Source organism: Arachis stenosperma, chromosome 1, assembly GCF_014773155.1.
Source record: "Arachis stenosperma cultivar V10309 chromosome 1, arast.V10309.gnm1.PFL2, whole genome shotgun sequence".
Classification (NCBI taxonomy): Eukaryota; Viridiplantae; Streptophyta; class Magnoliopsida; order Fabales; family Fabaceae; genus Arachis; species Arachis stenosperma.
In genome coordinates this window covers 73115667-73135951 of record NC_080377.1, presented here as the reverse complement: position 1 = coordinate 73135951, position 20285 = coordinate 73115667, and the positions used below count along the sequence as shown (strand labels likewise).

Here is a 20285-nt window from a genome sequence, read left to right as displayed (position 1 = left end):
GAAAAAAATTTGAGAAAAGGGTGAGTTTTTGAAGAAGATTTGAGATTATTTTGAAATAGATTTGAAGAATGGTTTTGATTTGTGAAGATTTGAAAGTGAATGATGAAAGGTTGAAGTGCATTTATGTAGAAGATTATGGTTAAAAAAAGGAAAGTTTGAAAAAAATTGAGTTGAAAACAAAAATGTGGTCCCCCCACCTTTCTGGCGTTAAACGCCCAGAATGGCACCCATTCTGGCGTTTAACGCCCACTTGGCACCCTTTTTGGGCGTTTAACGCCCAGCCAGGTACCCTGGCTGGCGTTAAACGCCAGAAAACCTTCCTCACTGGGCGTTTTTCTGAACGCCCAGTGATGCTGCACACCTGGCGTTAAACGCCCAGAATGGTACCCATTCTGGCGTTTAACGCCCAAAATGGTACCATTACTGGCGTTAAACGCCCAGAATGGTACCCATTCTGGCGTTTAACGCCCAAAATGCACCTTACTGGCGTTTTTTCGCCAGTAAGCTCATTTTCTCTGCTTTTTAAGCTGAATCCTTCTGTAACTCTGTGAATTCCTTCATTTTTGATATTTGCCTCTGTAAGAACAAATCATATAACCTACTAATGACTGGGTTGCCTCCCAGTAAGCGCTTCTTTACTGTCTTTAGCTGGACTTCCACTGAGAATCACTCAAGTCTCAGTTTTGAGCACTCCTGCTCAAAGTTTCCTTCAAGATAATGTTTGATTCTCTGTCCATTAACAATGAACTTCTTATCAGAATCAATATCCTGAAGCTCAACATATCCATATGGTGACACTCCTGTAATCACATATGGACCCCCCCAACGGGATTTGAGTTTTCCTGGAAACAGTTTGAGCCTAGAGTTGAAGAGCAGAACTTTTTGTCCTGTCTCAAAGACTCTGGTTGACAATCTCTTGTCATGCCACTTCTTTGCCTTTTCCTTATAAATTTTTGCATTTTCAAAGGCATTGAGTCTGAACTCTTCTAGCTCATTTAGCTGGAGCAGTCTTTTTTCACCAGCTAACTGTGCATCCATGTTTAGGAATCTGGTTGCCCAATAGGCTTTATGTTCCAGTTCCACAGGCAAATGACAGGCCTTCCCATACACCAATTGGTATGGGGAGGTGCCTATAGGAGTCTTGAATGCTGTTCTGTATGCCCACAGAGCATCATCCAAGCTTTTTGCCCAATCCTTTCTTCGGGACATTACAGTCCGTTCTAGGATTCTTTTTAGCTCTCTGTTAGAGACCTCTGCTTGCCCATTTGTCTGTGGATGATACGGAGTTGCCACTTTGTGGCTAATTCCATATCTGACCATAGCAGAGTATAGTTGTTTATTGCAGAAATGAGTGCCCCCATCACTGATTAGCACTCTGGGAACGCCAAATCTGCTGAAAATGTTCTTCTGGAGGAATTTCAGTACGGTCTTAGTATCATTAGTGGGTGTAGCAATTGCTTCTACCCACTTAGATACATAGTCCACTGCCACCAGAATGTAAGTGTTTGAGTATGATGGTGGGAATGGCCCCATGAAGTCAATTCCCCATACATCAAACAGCTCTATCTCTAATATCCCTTGTTAAGGCATGGCATATCCATGAGGCAGGTTACCAGCTCTTTGGCAACTGTCACAGTTACGCACAAACTCTCGGGAATCTTTATAGAGAGTAGGCCAGTAGAAGCCACATTGGAGGACTTTAGTGGCTGTTCGCTCACTTCCAAAATGTCCTCCATACTGTGATCCATGGCAGTGCCATAGGATCCTCTGTGCTTCTTCTCTGGGTACACACCTGCGGATCACTCCGTCAGCACATCTCTTAAAGAGATATGGTTCATCCCAAAGGTAGTACTTGGCATCTGAAATTAATTTCTTTCTCTGCATGTAACTGTACTCTTTGGGTATGAACCTCACAGCTTTATAGTTTGCAATGTCTGCAAACCATGGAGCTTCCTGAATGGCAAATAATTGCTCATCTGGGAAAGTCTCAGAAATCTCAGTAGAAGGGAGGGACGCCCCAACTACTGGCTCTATTCTGGACAGATGATCAGCTACCTGATTCTCTGTCCCTTTTCTGTCTCTTATTTCTATATCAAACTCTTGCAGAAGCAACACCCATCTGATAAGCCTGGGTTTTGAATCCTGCTTTGTGAGTAAGTATTTAAGAGCAGCATGGTCAGTGTACACAATCACTTTGGATCCTACTAGGTAGGATCTAAACTTGTCAATGGCATAAACCACTGCAAGTAATTCTTTTTCTGTGGTTGTGTAATTCTTCTGTGCATCATTTAGAACACGGCTGGCATAATAAATGACATGCAGAAGTTTATTATGCCTCTGTCCCAACACTGCACCAATGGCATGATCACTGGCATCACACATTAATTCAAATGGTAATGCCCAATCTGGTGCAGAGATAACTGGTGCTGTGACCAGCTTAGCTTTCAGGGTCTCAAATGCCTGCAGACACTCATTATCAAAGATAAATGGAGTGTCAGCAGCTAGCAGATTACTCAGAGGTTTGGCAATTTTCGAAAAATCCTTGATAAACCTTCTGTAAAATCCTGCATGTCCCAGAAAGCTTCTGATTGCCTTAACATTAGCAGGTGGTGGTAATTTTTCAATTACCTCTACCTTTGCCTTATCCACCTCTATTCCCCTGCTTGAAATTTTGTGCCCAAGGACAATTCCTTCAGTCACCATAAAGTGACATTTCTCCCAGTTTAAAACCAGGTTAGTCTCTTGGCATCTTTTCAGGACAAGTGATAGGTGGTTAAGACAGGAGCTGAATGAGTCTCCATATACTGAAAAGTCATCCATGAAGACTTCCAGAAATTTCTCTACCATATCTGAAAAGATAGAGAGCATGCACCTCTGAAAGGTTGCAGGTGCATTGCACAGACCAAAAGGCATTCTCCTATAGGCAAACACGCCTGAAGGGCAGGTGAATGCTGTTTTCTCTTGGTCCTGAGGGTCTACTGCAATTTGGTTGTAGCCTGAATAGCCATCCAAAAAGTAGTAATAATCATGGCCAGCTAGTCTTTCTAGCATTTGGTCTATGAATGGTAAAGGAAAATGATCCTTTCTGGTGGCTGTATTGAGCCTTCTGTAGTCAATACACATGCGCCACCCTGTGACTGTCCTTGTGGGAACCAGTTCATTTTTTTCATTATGAACCACTGTCATGCCTCCCTTTTTGGGAACAACTTGGACAGGGCTCACCCAGGGGCTATCAGAAATAGGATAAATGATCCCAGCCTCTAGTAATTTAGTGACCTCTTTCTGCACCACCTCCTTCATGGCTGGATTTAGCCTCCTCTGTGGTTGAACCACTGGTTTGGCATTATCCTCCAACAGGATCTTGTGCATGCATCTAGCTGGGCTAATGCCCTTAAGATCACTTATGGACCACCCAAGAGCTGTCTGTGTGTCCTTAGCACTTGAATCAGTGCTTCCTCTTCCTGTGAATTTAAAGCAGAGCTTATAATCACTGGAAAAGTGTCACCCTCTCCCAGAAATGCATATTTCAAGGATGATGGTAATGGTTTGAGTTCAGGCTTGGGAGGCTTATCCTCCTCCTGAGGAATTTTCGAAAATTCCTTTACTTTCTCTAGTTCTTCTTGATCAGGTTGAGCATCTTTGAAGATGTCCTCAAGCTCTGATTCTAGGCTTTCAGCCATATTGATCTCTTCTACCAGAGAATCAATAATGTCAACGTCCATGCAGTCTTCTGGTGTGTTTGGATGCTGCATAGCTTTCACAGCATTCAACTTGAACTCATCCTCATTGACTCTCAGGGTTACTTCCCCTTTATGTACATCAATGAGAGTTCATCCAGTTGCTAGGAAAGGTCTTCCTAGAATGAGAGTTGCACTTTTGTGCTCCTCCATTTCCAGCACCACAAAGTCAGTTGGAAAGGCAAATGGCCCAACCTTGACAATCATGTCCTCTATTATGCCTGATGGGTGTTTAATGGAACCATCAGCAAGTTGGAGGCATATCCTGGTTGGTTTGACTTCTCCAGTCAACCCAAGCTTTCTGATAGTGGATGCAGGTATTAGATTGATGCTTGCTCCAAGATCACATAGGGCTATCTTGGTGCAGGCGCCTTCTAATGTGCAGGGTATCATAAAGCTTCCAGGATCTTGAAGCTTTTCTGGTAAGCTTTTCAAAATTACTGCACTGCATTCTTCAGTGAGAAACACTTTTTCAGTTTCTCTCCAATTCTTCTTATGGCTTAAGATCTCTTTCATGAACTTAGCATAAGAGGGTATTTGCTCAAGTGCCTCTGCAAACGGAATCTTTATTTCAAGAGTCCTTAGATAGTCTGCAAAGCGGGCAAATTGCTTATCCTGTTCCGCTTTGCAGAGTTTCTGAGGATAAGGCATCTTGGCTTGATATTCTTCAACCTTAGATGCTGCAGGTTTATTCCTTACAGAAATGGTTGAAGAGGCCTTGTTAGGGGGACAATCATCAGAACTCTCAGGTGCCTGATTCTCCTTGGGCGTTTGAACGCCAGGAGTGGATGAAGTTTAGGCGTTAAACGCCAACTTCTCCCCCTTTTCTGGCGTTTGAACGCCAGAACTGGGCAGGGAATGGGCGTTTAACGCCAACTTTCCTTCCCTTTCTGGCGTTTGAATGCCAATAATATTCCTCTCTGGGCTCTTACTGTCCTCAGAGGGATTTTGAACAGTGGCTTGGTCATCCTCTGTCAACTGTTCCTTAATTGACTTCTTGCTCTTTTGAGCAGTGGCATTCAGTGTTTTCCCACTCCTCAGTTGAACTGCTTGACATTCTTCTGTTATTTGTTTAGATATTTGCTGTTTTGCTTGATTCAACTGCAGTTCTATGCTCTTGTTAGCAACCTTAGTATCATGGAGCATTTCTTTAAATTCTGCTAACTGTTCTGTCATCAGGAGCAATTGTTGATTAAGCTCATTCATCTGTTCTTGAGGATCAGGATCATTGACTACTGCCATGACCTCTTCTTGTGGAACGAATTCCTTGCTAGAATATAAGTATTGGTTTCTAGCAACAATATCTATAAGCTCTTGAGCTTCTTCAATTGTCTTTCTCATGTGTATAGATCCACCAGCTGAGTGGTCTAAAGACATCTGAGCTTTTTCTGTAAGCCCATAGTAGAAGATGTCTAACTGTACCCACTCTGAAAACATTTCAGAGGGGCATTTTCTGAGCATACCTCTATACCTCTCCCAGGCATTGTAAAGGGATTCATTATCCTCTTGTTTAAAGCCTTGGATGTCCAGCCTTAGCTGTGTCATCCTCTTTGGAGGGTAAAAATGATTCAGGAATTTGTCTGACAACTGTTTCCATGTCTTTATGCTTGCTGTAGGTTGGTTATTTAACCACCTTTTAGCTTGATCTTTTACAGCAAATGGAAACAGTAATAGTCTGTAGACATCCTGATCTACCTCTTTATCATGTACTGTGTCAGCAATTTGTAAGAACTGTGCCAGAAACTCAGTAGGTTCTTCCTGTGGAAGACCGAAATACTGGCAATTTTGCTGCACTATGATAATGAGTTGAGGATTTAGCTCAAAGCTGCTTGCTTTGATGGGAGGTATACAGATGCTACTCCCATATGCAGCTGTAATGGGGTTAGCATATGACCCCAGAGTCCTTTTGGACTGATTAATTCCACTTAAGTCCATGATGGACAAAAGGGAAATGATAATAATTGCAAAGAGATAAATTTTGTTTTTGTTTTTTTTTTTTTTTGAAATAGCCGAAAAAAAAATTAAAATAGAATAAAATAAAACAAAAGGAAAATAAAATAAATTTCGAAAATTAAAAATAAAATAAGATCAAAGCAATTTGAGAACTGAATCAATTAGTAAAGAAAAAGATTTTGAAAACAGCAATTAAAAAGATATGATTGAAAAATTTTTTTATGAAAAAGATTTGATTCTTAAAAAGAGGAAAGAGAAAAACACAAAAAGACACCAAACTTAAAATTTTAGAAAATCAAACACTAATTTTTTTGAAAATTTTAAAGGAAAAACACAAAGAGGACACCAAACTTAGAACTTTTATGAATCAGAAAGGGACTAAGAACATGCAAAAACGAAAATTTTAAAAGAAAAATAAAAGCATGCAATTGACACCAAACTTAGAATATGAAACTAGACTCAACTAAAAGACTCTAAACCAACAAAAATAAAACAGTCCTAATCTAAGCAACAAGACAAGCCGTCAGTTGTCCAAACTCGAACAATCCCCGGCAACGGCGCCAAAAACTTGGTGCATGAAATTGTGATCACTACAACTTCGCACAACTAACCAGCAAGTGCACTGGGTTGTCCAAGTAATACCTTGCGTGAGCAAGGGTCGATCCCACGGAGATTGTCGGCTTGAATCAAGCTATGGTTATCTTGTAAATCTTAGTCAGGATATCAGAAATTATCAGGATTGATTGTGAAAAGCAAAAGAACATGAAATAGTTACTTGTTTTGCAGTAATGGAGAATAGGTTGAGGTTTGGAGATGCTCCATCTTCTGAATCTCTGCTTTCCTGCTGTCTCCTTCTTCAGTCACGCAAGTCTCCTTCCATGGCAAGCTGTATGTAGGGTTTCACCATTGTCAGTGGCTACCTCCCATCCTCTCATTGGAACGATTCCTAATGCCCTGTCACGGCACGGCATTCCATCTGTCGGTTCTCAATCAGACCGGAGTAGAATCCAGTGATTCTTTTGGCGTCTGTCACTAACACCCCGCCTTCAGGAGATTGAAGCACGTCACAGTCATTCAGTCATAGAATCCTACTCAGAATACCACAGACAAGGTTTAGACCTTCCGGATTCTCTTGAATGCCGCCATCAGTCTAGCTTATACCACGAAGATTCCGATTAAAGAATCCAAGAGATAACTACTTAATCTAAGGTAGAACGGAGGTGGTTGTCAGTCACACGTTCATGGTTGAGAATGATGATGATTGTCACGGATCATCACATTCATCCGGATTAAGAACAAGTATTATCTTGGAATGGAAGCAAGCATGATTGAATGAGAAACAGTAGTAATTGCATTAATCCATCAAGACACAGCAGAGCTCCTCACCCCCAACCATGGGGTTTAGAGACTCATGCTGTGGAAGAAAACGTGTACAATGTCATAAGGTAATCAAAAGGTCGCATAAGGTACCGATTACAAAGTCAAAAGGTCCTATAAGTAGTAAACTAGTATCCTAAGGTTTACAGAAATGAGTAAATGACAGAAAAATCCACTTCCGGGCCCACTTGGTGTGTGCTTGGGCTGAGCATTGAAGCTTTTATGTGTAGAGACGTTTTTTGGAGTTAAACGCCAGTTCTCATGCCAGTTTGGGCGTTTAACTCCAAGTTTTATGCCAGTTCCGGCGTTTAACGCTGGAATTTCTGAGGCCGGTTTGCTACGCAGGTTTGGGCCATCAAATCTTGGGCAAAGTATGGACTATTATATATTGCTGGAAAGCCCTGGATGTCTACTTTCCAACGCCGTTGAGAGCGCGCCAATTGGGCTTCTGTAGCTCCAGAAAATCCGCTTCGAGTGCAGGGAGGTCAGAATCCAACAGCATCTGTAGTCCTTTTCAGTCTCTGGATCAGATTTTTGCTCAGAACCTTCAATTTCAGTCAGAAAATACCTGAAATCACAGAAAAATACACAAACTCATAGTAAAGTCCAGAAAAGTGAATTTTAATTAAAAACTAATAAAAATATACTAAAAACTAACTAAAAGATACTAAAAACATACTAAAAACAATGCCAAAAAGTGTACAAATTATCCGCTCATCACCAGGTCACACAGAGCCTTTTCAAAGGTCATGGTGCCTATGGTGCAAGGTATTAAGAACTTTTCGGGATCCGATTTCTTTTGAGGCAATGTCTGTTGAATCCATGTATTCAGTTCATTGATGAGCAATGGAGGTTTATCCTCCCAAGTCTCATTACCAAATAACTTGGCATTCAGCTTCATGATTGCTCCTAGATACTAAGCAAGTTGCTCTTCAGCAGTGTCTTCGTCCTCTTCAGAGGAAGAATATTCATCAGAGCTCATGAATGACAATAGTAAGTTCAGTGGAATCTCTATGGTCTCTGTATGAGCCTCAGATTCCTTTGGTTCCTCAATAGGGAACTTCTTATTGGTCAGTGGACGTCCCTTGAGGTCTTTCTCACTGGAAATCACTGCCTTTTCACTCTCTTCAGGTTCGGCCATTTTGGTTATAGTTATGGCCTTGCACTCTCTTTTGGGATTCTCTTCTGTATTGCTTGGGTGAGTACTAGGAGGAGTTTCAGTAACTATTTTACTCAGATGACCCACTTGTGCCTCCAAATTTCTGATGGAGGACCTTGTTTCATTCATGAAATTGAGAGTGGTCTTAGATAGATTAGAGACTATAGTTTCTAAGCCAGAGAAGCTCCGCTCAGAATTCTCTGTCTGTTGCTGAGAAGATGATGGAAAAAGTTTGCTATTGCCAAACTTATTTCTCCGACCATTATTGTTGTTGAAGCCTTGTTGAGGCTTCTATTGATCCTTCCATGAGAAATTTGGATGATTCCTCCATGAAGGATTATAGGTGTTTCCATAGGATTCTCCTATGTAATTCACCTCTTCCATTGTAGGATTCTCAGGGGCCATAAGCTTCTCCTTCAGAGGAGGCTTCTTTAGCACTGCCGGATACAGCTTGCAATCCAGTCAGATTCTGAGAAATCATATTGACTTGCTGAGTCAATATTTTGTTCTAAGCTAATATGGCATTCAGAGTATCAATCTCAAGAACTCCTTTCTTCTGAGTCATCCCATTATTCACAGGATTTCATTCAGAAGTGTACATGAACTAGTTATTTACAACCATCTCAATGAGTTCCTGGGCTTCTGCAGGGGTTTTTAGATGAAGAGATCCACCAGCAGAATGGTCCAATGACATCTTAGACAATTCAGATAGACCATCATAGAATATGCATATGATGCTCCATTCTGGAAGCATGTCAGAAGGACACCTTTTGGTTAATTGCTTGTATCTTTCCCAAGCTTCATAGAGGGATTCACCTTTCTTCTGTTTGAGGTGGAAAGAATTTGGTCAAGAAAGCGTTGACTGATGAGCGGATAATTTATATGCTTTTTGGCATTGTTTTTTGGTAGTTTTTAGTAGGATCTAGCTACTTTTAGGGATATTTTTATTGGTTTTTAGGCAAAATTCACATTTCTGGACTTTACTATGAGTTTGTGTGTTTTTCTTTGATTTCAGGTATTTTTTGGCGGAAATTGAGGGACCTGAGCAAAAATCTTATTCAGGCTGACAAAGGACTCCAAATGGCTCGCTCTCAATGGCGTTGGAAAGTAGACATCCAGAGCTTTCCAGCAATAAATAATAGTCCATACTTTATTCGAATTTAGACGACGCAAACTGGCGTTCAACGCCAGTTCCATGCTGCATTCTGGAGTAAAACGCCAGAAACACGTCACAAACCAGAGTTAAATGCCAAAAACACGTTACAACTTGGCATTTAACTCCAAGAGAAGCCTCTGCACGTGTAAAGCTCAAGCTCATCCCAAAGTGGGCCCTGGAAGTGGATTTCTGCATTTAGACTTATTTCTGTAAACCCTAGTAACTAGTCTAGTATAAATAGGACATTTTACTATTGTATTAGAGATCTTTGGAATATATCTGGGATTTTACATCTTTGATCACATTTGGGGGCTGGCCATTCAGCCATGCCTGGACCATCACTTATGTATTTTCAACGGTGGAGTTTCTACACACCATAGATTAAGGGTGTGGAGCTCTGCTGTACCTCGAGTTTTAATGCAATTACTATTATTTTCTATTCAATTCAGATTATTCTTGTTCTAAGATATTCGTTGCACTTCAACATGATGAATGTGATGATCCGTGACACTCATCATCATTCTCACTTATGAACATGTGACTGACAACCACTTCCGTTCTACCTTAGACCGAGCGCATATCTCTTGGGTTCCTTAACCAGAATCTTCGTGGTATAAGCTAGAACCCTTTGGCGGCCATTCTTGAGAATCCAGAAAGTCTAAACCTTGTCTGTGGTATTCCGAATAGGATTCAGGGATTGAATGACTGTGACGAGCTTCAAACTCGCGATTGTTGGGCGTGGTGACAGACGCAAAAGAATCAATGGATTCTATTCCGACATGATCGAGAACCGACAGATGATTAGTCGTGCTGTGACAAGAGCATTTGGACCATTTTCACTGAGAGGATGGGAAGTAGCCATTGACAACGGTCATGCCCTACATACAGCTTGCTATGGAAAGGAGTATGAAGGATTGGATGAAGGCAGTAGGAAAGCAGAGATTCAATAGGAACACAACATCTCTATGCACTTATCTGAAATTCCCACCAATGAATTACATAAGTATCTCTATCTTTATCTTATGCTTTATTTATTATTATTTTCAAAACCTTTATAACCATTTGAATCCGCCTAACTGAGATTTACAAGATTACCATAGCTTGCTTCATACCAACAATCTCCGTGGGATCGACCCTTACTCACGTAAGTTTTATTACTTGGACGACCCAGTGCACTTGCTGGTTAGTTGTGCGAAGTTGTGACAAAGTGTGATTCACGTTTGAGAGCGCTACCAAGTTTTTGGCACCATTGTTGATGATCACAATTTCGTGCACCAAGTTTTTGGCGCCGTTGCTGGGGATTGTTCGAGTTTGGACAACTGATGGTTCATCTTGTTGCTCAGATTAGGTAATTTTCTTTACAAAAATTTTTCAAAAATCTTTCAAAAAATTTTTCTTCGTTTTCGTTTTTCTAAAAAAAAATTTATAAAATCATAAAAACCAAAAATATTTTTGTGTTTCTTGTTTGAGTCTTGAGTCAATTTTTAAGTTTGGTGTCAATTGCATGGTTTAAAAACTTTTGCATTTTTCGAAAATTCATGCATATGTTCTTCATGATCTTCAAGTTGTTCTTGATAAGTCTTCTTGTTTGATCTTGATATTTTCTTGTTTTGTGTTTTTTGTTGTTTTTCATATGCATTTTTGCATTCATAGTGTCTAAGCATTGAAAATTTCTAAGTTTGGTGTCTTGCATGTTTTTTCTTTTCTTGAAAATTTTTCAAAAATAAGTCTTGATGTTTATCTTGATCTTCAAAGTGTTCTTGGTGTTCATCTTGACATTCATAGTGTTCTTGAATGCATCATGTATTTTGATTCATAATTTTCATGTTGTGAGTCATTTTTGTGTTTTTCTCTCTCATCATTGAAAATTCAAAATTCAAAAAAATATCTTTCCCTTATTTCTCTCATAAAATTCGAAATTTTTGGTTGACTTAGTCAAAAATTTTAAAATAAGTTATTTCTTGTTAGTCAAGTCAAGATTTCAATTTTAAAAATCCTATCTTTTCAAAATCTTTTTCAAAAATCAAATCTTTTTCAATTTTTTTATTATTTTCGAAAATTTTAAAATTTTTTTTCAAAATCTTTTTCTTAATTTCATTTCATAATTTTCAAAACTTTACTAACAATTAATGTGATTGATTCAAAAATTTGAAGTTTGTTACTGTCTTATTAAGAAAGGTTCAATCTTTAAATTCTAGAATCATATCTTTTAGTTTCTTGTTAGTCAAGTAATCAATTTTAATTTTTAAAATCAAATCTTTTTCAAAATAAATTTCAATCATAACTTTTCAATCGTATCTTTTTTCAAAATCAATTTCAAAAATCTTTTCTAACTTCTTATCTTTTCAAAATTGAATTTCAAATCTTTTTCAACTAACTAGTTGACTTTTTGTTTGTTTTACTATTTCTTATCTTTTTCAAAACCACCTAACTACTTTCCTCTCTCTAATTTTCGAAAATTACCTCCCTCTTTTTCAAAGTTTTTTTAATTAACTAATTGTTTCAAATTTTAATTTTAATTGTTTCTCTTCTCTTAATTTTCAAAAATCACTAACCCTTTTTCAAAATTTATTTTTGAATTTCTCCCTATCTCATCTCTTTCTATTTATTTATTCATTTACTAACACTTCTCTTCATCTTAAAATTCGAACCCACTCTTCCTCTCTGAGTTCGAATTTTCCCCTTTTTCTTCTTCTATTCTTTTCTTCTTCTACTAACATAAAGGAATCTCTCTACTGTGGTAAAGAGGATCCCTATTATTATTTTCTGTTCCCTTCTTTTTCATATGAGCAGGAGCAAGGACAAGAATATTCTTGTTGAAGCAGATCCTGAACTTGAAAGGACTCTAAAAAGGAAACTAAGAGAAGCTAAATTACAATAATCCAGAGACAACCTTACAGAAATTTTTGAAAAGGAAGAGGAGATGGCAGCCAAAAATAATAATGCAAGGAGGATGCTTGGTGATTATACTACACCTACTTCCAAGTTTGATGGAAGAAGCATCTCAACCCCTGCCATTGGAGCCAACAATTTTGAACTGAAGCCTCAACTAGTTGCTCTAATGCAACAGAACTGCAAGTTTCATGGACTTCTATCAGAAGATCCCTATTAATTTTTAACTGAGTTCTTGTAGATCTGTGAGATTGTTAAGACTAATGGAGTAGATCCTGAAGTCTACAGGCTCATGCTTTTTCCTTTTGCTGTAAGAGACAGAGCTAGAACATGGTTGGACTCACAACCTAAAGATAGCCTGGACTCTTGGGATAAGCTGGTCACGGCCTTCTTGGCTAAGTTCTTACCTCCTCAAAAACTGAGCAAGCTTAGAGTGGATGTTCAGACCTTCAAATAAAAAGATGGTGAATCCCTCTATGAAGCTTGGGAAAGATACAAGCAGATGACCAAAAGGTGTCCTTCTGACATGCTTTCAGAGTGGACCATTTTGGATATATTCTATTATGGTCTGTCTGAGTTTTCTAAGATGTTATTGGACTATTCTACAGGTGGATCCATTCACTTAAAGAAAACGCCTGCAGAAGCTCAAGAACTCATTGACATGGTTGCAAATAACCAATTCATGTACACCTCTGAGAGGAATCCTGTGAGTAATGGGACGCCTCAAAAGAGGGGAGTTCTTGAAATTGATGCTCTGAATGCCATATTGGCTCAGAACAAAATATTGACTCAGCAAGTCAACATGATTTCTCAAAGTCTGAATGGCTGGAAAAATGCATCCAACAGTACTAAAGTGGCATCTTCTAAAGAAGAAGCTTATGATCCTGAGAACCCTGCAATGGCAAAGGTAAATTACATGGGTGAACCTTATAGAAACACCTATAATTTCTCATGAAAAAATCATCCAAATTTCTTATTTTGTATGATATACGTTGTTAATTTTATGAAATTTTTATTGTTTCTTATTTTGTATGAGTTTTTTTATTTTTTACTGTGTTCTATTTTTGTTTTGTACGAAATTTTTTATGTTTTATTTGATTTTATAAAGTTTATAATTGTAATTCTTATATAGTATGTTTATTATCAAAATTTTGTATAATATAAATTATGATCTTATTAAAAAAGACAAAATAAATAAAAAACTAACTATAAGTAATAATAAAGTTATAAATAATAAAAATTTATAGTCTAAAATAATACTGAATCTGAATCTATAGTACTCTTTTTCATATTTTTATTTTTATATTATTTTATATCAAGATTTTTAGAGGAAGATGAAAAGACTATGTTATTTGAGTTATAACTTATTAGCAACACAAATTTACTCTCCATCAAAAATCAAATTTATAAAATTAATTTTAAGTAAACTTTTCTTTACAAACTTTAATGTAAATACACAGACACGCCTAATTAACACACCTTTTTTTTTACCAATATTAAAAAAAAGAGTATATACCCATTTTGGTTCTCAAAGAATTTTGGACCAGACATTTTAGACTCTAACTAAAATTAATTACTCGATTGGTCCCTAAGAATTAATTCCGTTAGTCACTTAGGTCCTTGGCTCCGTCAACTCTAATGGAAGACAAAATGGTCCTTGACAACTCTAACAAGGGACAAAATGATTCCTGACAACTCTAACAAGGGACAAAATGATCCCTTACCCCTTTATTCGAAAACGACGCTGTTCTTCCCTAATTTTTATCATATCTCGCATAACCCTAACATTCATACTCTCCTTCTTCACCTTCATAGTCTTCTTTTCCTTCCTCTTCTTTAGTTCCAATATTAAATCATGGTGTAATTGCCACATGTATCGCACCTATCTCAACATGTTATGGACTACACACTTCCTAAATCTCTATGACTGGTACATCCACCTCCTCTGCACTTCACCCACCAGAAGCATTCACTTCTACGTCTTCGATAACATCATCGCCAACTCCGACAACGTCCACGACATCCTCAAGACCAAGTTCCACAACTATCCCAAGGGCACGCCTTTCTCGACTCTCCGACAAGCAATATAGATTGTTAGACATTAGGACATCATGAGAAGATTATCCTTCGACATCATATGCAAATTCTCATTTGAAATAAACATTGAGTGCTTCATTCCTTCTTTCTCGGAGTCTAAGTTGGCAAACAGTTTCGACCTCGCATCCAAGATATGAGTATAACCAGCAATGTCGCCGTTGCCGCTCATATGGAAACTGAAGTAATTACTGAACATTGGTTAGGAGAAGAAGTTGAAGGAAGCGATCGGAATGGTGAACAATGTGGTCATTGAGATGATAGGACAGAGGAGGAGGAAGATAGCAACGACGACGACAGATCTTGACAAATAAGACTTGCGGTCTAGATTCATGGGATTCATCGAAGACGACAAGTAGTTGAGAGACATAGTCATTAGTTTCCTGAGTATGAATTGGTTGAGAACAAATTGATGATTTTTTTTCTTGTGAGCATTGAAGTTGTAGAGTATGCATTGTGTAGCTTGAAGTTATATTATTAGACTATTAGTGTTATGCGAGATATGATAGAAATTGGAAGAGAACAATGTCATTTTCAAATAGAGGAGATCAGGCAGGGGCGGAGCTAGAAACTTTTTTATTTGGGAGAAGGAAAAAAAATTAAAAATTAAAAAGGAATCAAACAAAAAAATTAAAGACTTATACATACAAATTGTTAATTTTGGGAGGGGCCATTACCCCTTTCTCTTTAACGTGGCTCCGCCACTGAGATCAGGGACTATTTTGTCCCATATTAGAATTGTGAAGGACTATTTTATTTTCCGTTAGAGTTGACGGAATAAAGGATGAATTAATTATTAAGGGCCAATCAAGTAATTAATTTTAGTTAGAGACTAAAGCGGGAGTCTGAAATTCTTTGAGGATTAAAACGAGTATATACTCTTACAAAAATTAGCCATTGCGTTTTTTAGCAGTTGAGCCTCTGCCCTAGACCTCCCCCTCTGCCCTCTGAGTCCAATCAAACACACAGACTCTTGCCCTGTCTCACTCCAGCGGCGCCGCCGTGCCGCTCTCTCTCTCTCTGCACAGGAAGCCCGCAGCGGCACAAAGAATCAGCGGCGAGGACTCTTCTCTGACGGGGTAGTTTCCCATTGCATCCTCGATCAAAAGCTGCGGTTGGCATGGCTGTGTGAGGTGCTCGTCGATCTCCTCGCACCGGCGTCCCTGGCACTCTCTCCCTCACAGTTGCAAGGTCTCTCTCCCTCTCGAAGGCGCTCTGTCTCTCCCTCTCTCAGCTCTGCGGCGGACGGCGGTGACGTGATCCTCTTCTCTGCCGGCGACTACCTCCTCTGGTAATGATAAGCTTGATTTGTTTGTTTTTCCTAATTTTTCTTTTATTTTTCTGTTTGAATGATATCTGATTCTTTGAGGGAGGCTAATTCCTCTTTGCATACATAGAATTCTTTTATTACCTTTCTTCTTTTTCCTTTTTACACAGCAATACAATGCTACTATAGAATTCTATTGGGCTCCATACATAGTAGAGTCCAACTATTTCATAGAGATCCAAAGAAGTCTTCTCTTTTCAGATACCTATTTCCCTTCTCAAACCCTAATTTTAATAGGGATAATCGATTCAATCGATTGCAATTTGAAGCTTAGAGACAAAAATGGCCGGTGGGAATTTTATGCACAGAGTTATCTCATACGTTGTGAATGAGGTTGTTGTCAATGGTCTTGCCAACAGGTACGAAGAAGTAAAACCACTTTTTTCTTCTTTTAAAAAAATGATTTTTAGTATTTATCTTTTTGTTGAAGGAATTTGTTTTTGATTTATGAGGTTGTAACTTGTAAGTTGTACCAGTGGGACAAATCTGGTTCCTAATTGGCTCGTTCCATTGAAGCAAGATTGAACCTCAAATTTCCGAGTTTTTGTTGTCTCCATGGGGAACATGTTTATTCCACAGAAATTTTTAAGGAGTTTGAGATATTTTACTACATATGATTTTAGATTATGTGTATGGTTATGGTGGTACCTAACCTTGTGTTATAATTATCACCCGGTCTAAAAATTGCAGTGCTAATTGCTACCACTGAATGCAATTTAAAACCATTTAACCATCTATATACCAATGAGAATAGATTTATAGGTGATAGGTAAAATAGGGTGGGTTGTTTAAGCTATGCTTCTTATTGTTGTGTATGAATCATATTAATGTGATTTGAGCAGAGAAAGAAAGGCATCTTTGTTCTAGGATTGTTTTATATTAAAACTCTTTTGCTTTGGATGAATTGAATTGGAAAAGAATACAAAAAAAAAAGGAATCCAAATTTTGTAGACAACCAACTATTTTATGTGCCTGTACTGGAAATGTCCCTTGGGATTGTCCAGCTATGTATTGCTGGTGCATACCCTCTCCGATTTGCTTAGTTTTGTCACGACCCAAAAGAATATGTTTGAGACTTTAGACCGATTAGTGAAGTTAAAAACATTGTCTGGAGATACTTATCAGTGGACAGGTAAGGTAAATGTATCAATATTGTTTTTGATGATGATTACTCGAAATGATTGTGCTTAAGTGATGTTTCCAGTGATTATTTTTGTGGTTTTGAAGTTTGTTTTATTGCTTTATGATTCTTCTGTTGTGTATGTAGTTCTTGTTAGCCTCTTTTCTATATGTTCTCATGTGAATCTTTGATTGTTGTTCGTTTTCAGCCCTGCATTTCAGAGGTTTGCGGTAAGGACATCAAAGCAAATTGAAAATATTTCGAAACAAGGTAATGCCAGCAAAGTAATTATAAAATAATAATAATTATTCATCCTTGTGAACAAATCAGCTTCATTTATGCAATATTTTTTTTCTGCAGCTGTTCAGAAAAGGCAGGAGTTAACGGGGCAGATCAAGGACATCTCGAAAAATATGGAAGATGTATGCAATCCATCACATATTATATTATGCACTAGCACTTTGATAATGATCTAACTTTCTCTTTTTCTTTGCAGTCATTCAAGAGCCGCTGATTTTGTTATTCTTCCTAAATTGCTGAAGAAAATAAAGTTGGTGATTGTCTTTGCCAAGGATTTTTGATGGAGACTAAGCTAGGGTGTATGTAGATTTCTTTTGTCATTGACTTTTGCCCTTTTTTTTCCTGAAGCCTTATGTAATTGCCTGCTTCTAGTTTACTTTTTTTTTTTTTTTTTTTTTTTTTTTCTGAAGCCTTATGTAATTGCCTGCTTCTAGTTTACGTGGTGAACCAGAACGTTTATGATATTATATTAGGCAGATATATAATATGTCCCATTTTAAATTTTAAATCACTTCACTATAAATAAACTAAGTCCAATTATTTAAAATCCTAAATCCATTTTATTTTTTGATTATTTTAATTATTAGTTAACCTAATTAAATTTAGTCTTTTCCTATTCTCAAATTTCAACTGTCACTCATTTATTTTCTTAAACTTTTTTTTAGTTTCATATTTTCAACTTTCTTTTTCTATTCTTTATCTAATGGTCATTTTGTCTTCATCAAAAGATAAATTTTAAATTCTCTATTTTGTTTATAGAGCTCTCTATGATTTTATGTTTTTTTTTTTAATTTCATTGTTTCTCTTTTTCATATTTCTGATTACAAATTTTAATTCAAACAATTATAGTTTAGGTATTGATCTATTTTTTTTATTTTCTTTGTGAATTTATATATTTTATTTTATTTTTGATTTAGTAATCTTTATTATTTATTTGTTTATCTTTCATTCTATTCTATTATATGTAATTATGTTGCATATAAATTTCTTAAGTAAATTGATTAATTTACTAATTTAGAATATATATTTGTTATTTTTAGAAATAATAATGAAAAAATATTTCAAAAGAAAGCTACCACTAGAATTTCAAGTTACTTCATTAGTCTCTTCTAATAAAAAAAAGTTTTTAAAATTCAATGTAAAAAGCCTTTACAACGACCCAAAAATTTAAATTATTATCTAAATGATAAAGATAAAGGTAGATGAGCTTATTTGCAAAATGATCTTTGTCAACCAAGAGAACATGATTTTCTACAAACATATTTTGGGACTTTTTTCTGTAAATTTAATGCTGATTGGTTTAATGAATTTGGCAATTGGTTGGAATATAGTATTTCAAAATATGCAGTTTTTTGTTTCTAATTATTATCTTATGAAATCTGATGGTGCGAGTAATGATGTTTTTGTAAAAGAGCTCTTTTTAAATTTAAATTAATATATCTTTTGATAATAATGTGTATTATTTTGTCCCTTCAACATAAATTTTTTGGGTCCGTCACTGTAGGCAGCTATGTCTTTCAAATTGTAGAAGATTGATTTCAAAATAATATTGGAACTTGTGTATATTTGTCCGTCTTTAGACTTGCTCCAATGGGGAATCGACTGCTTGAACATTACACTTATAATTTATAAATCATCACTATTGTAATTAAAGTTATATATTAAATAGCATTTTATCTTGTTAATTAGGTACTCACCACTATTGTAATTAAAGTTATATATTAAATAGCATTTTATCTTGTTAATTAGGTACTCTTTAGGTACTCGTGAGGCACTCTGGTGTATATAGATGTTAGATAGAGTATGTTTATTAGGGTTATGGTATCTAATGTTCTTGTATATATATGGATGATAGTAATGGCAAAGATAATAGAGCTTTTTATCCTCAACTGCCTTTTTTCTCTCTTTTCAGAGCCTTCCTCGTATGGTGCTTGCTCCACTATTTTACCATTCAATTTTGCAGGTTTGAACAGAATTTTGTCATGGTGCGGTGAGCGTGGAGCCGTGAATCTTTCACCACATATGAGAACTTGTAGTGAGAGTAGCTCGTGAAAGGTAGATCTGACCAATTTATTCATCAACGGCAACAAATGAAGCAGAGGTGATGAATTCCGATACGCAAAGTTTCACTGCAGCAGATTTTTAGAACTTTGCAGTAGATTTTCAGAACTTTGCAAAGATGATAACTCAATTTCAAGCTTTTTAAGCCACTTCTAGATCTAACACCAATCTTCTTCAAGATTCTTCAAGTTGTTACTACCTTCACCCAAGTGAGACACCTGGAATCGCTCTCACAACCACTCCACTGACCACATTGAACTACCACACCTGGTCCAAATCTGTGTGGATCTGTCTAAAATCGAAGAATAAAATTAGATTCATTGATGGCACGTTACTCAAACCAGCCCCAACAGATGATTCTTTTGATGCTTGGGATCGTTGCAACACATTTGTGCTATCATGGCTACATGGATCATTGAGTCCAGAAATTTTGCAGAGTGTACTGTGGTGTGACAATGCACACGAACTGTGGAAGGACCTCAAACATCGATTTTATGAGGGTGATCTATTTCGGATTGCTGAGCTTGAGGAAGATCTGTTCAGCACAAAGTAAGGTGAGTTATCCATCACCTCTTACTATACAAAACTGAAAGGGATCTGGGAGGAAATAGACGAATTCAGACCCATACCAACTTGTGCTTGCTTGAGTAATTGTAGCTATGGATTAGACATAATGAGGCAATATAGGTTGCAGTCTTATATGATTCGTTTTCTTAGAGGTTTAAATGACCAATATGCAAGTGTGCGCTCCCATATTATGTTGCTTAAGCCCCTTCCAGACGTGAACACTATTTTTTCTCTACTTCTTCAACAAGAGAGACAAATGATGCATCTCATCGAACCAGATTCTAGAATGTTAGTGAATGCTGTTCGCACTAAATCTATAGTGAAAGAGAGCCATACCAGATTAGCCAAGGCAGTGCAAAATTTGTCAATACTGGAGGTGAAAAAGACCAATTTGGGGTCAACAATGTTAGAGGAAGAGGAAGAGGGCATGGTAAAAGTGGCATAGGTACTACTAGAGGAGCTCCTAAACTTTGCTCTTATTGTGAAAAACAAGGTCACTTGGTGGATACATGTTACCAGAAGCATGACTTTCCACCACATCT

General features: G+C 37.3%; 1 long non-coding RNA gene across 1 annotated transcript; it reads left to right on the top strand.

Moving 5' to 3' along the window:
- Positions 1 to 15274: 15274 nt before the first annotated feature.
- On the top strand, positions 15275 to 17661 carry LOC130939442 (uncharacterized). Its single transcript, XR_009070201.1, has 4 exons — positions 15275 to 15659; positions 17024 to 17085; positions 17176 to 17237; positions 17312 to 17661. It is a non-coding gene; the product is annotated as an uncharacterized LOC130939442 (long non-coding RNA).
- The last annotated feature ends 2624 nt before the right edge of the window (positions 17662 to 20285 follow it).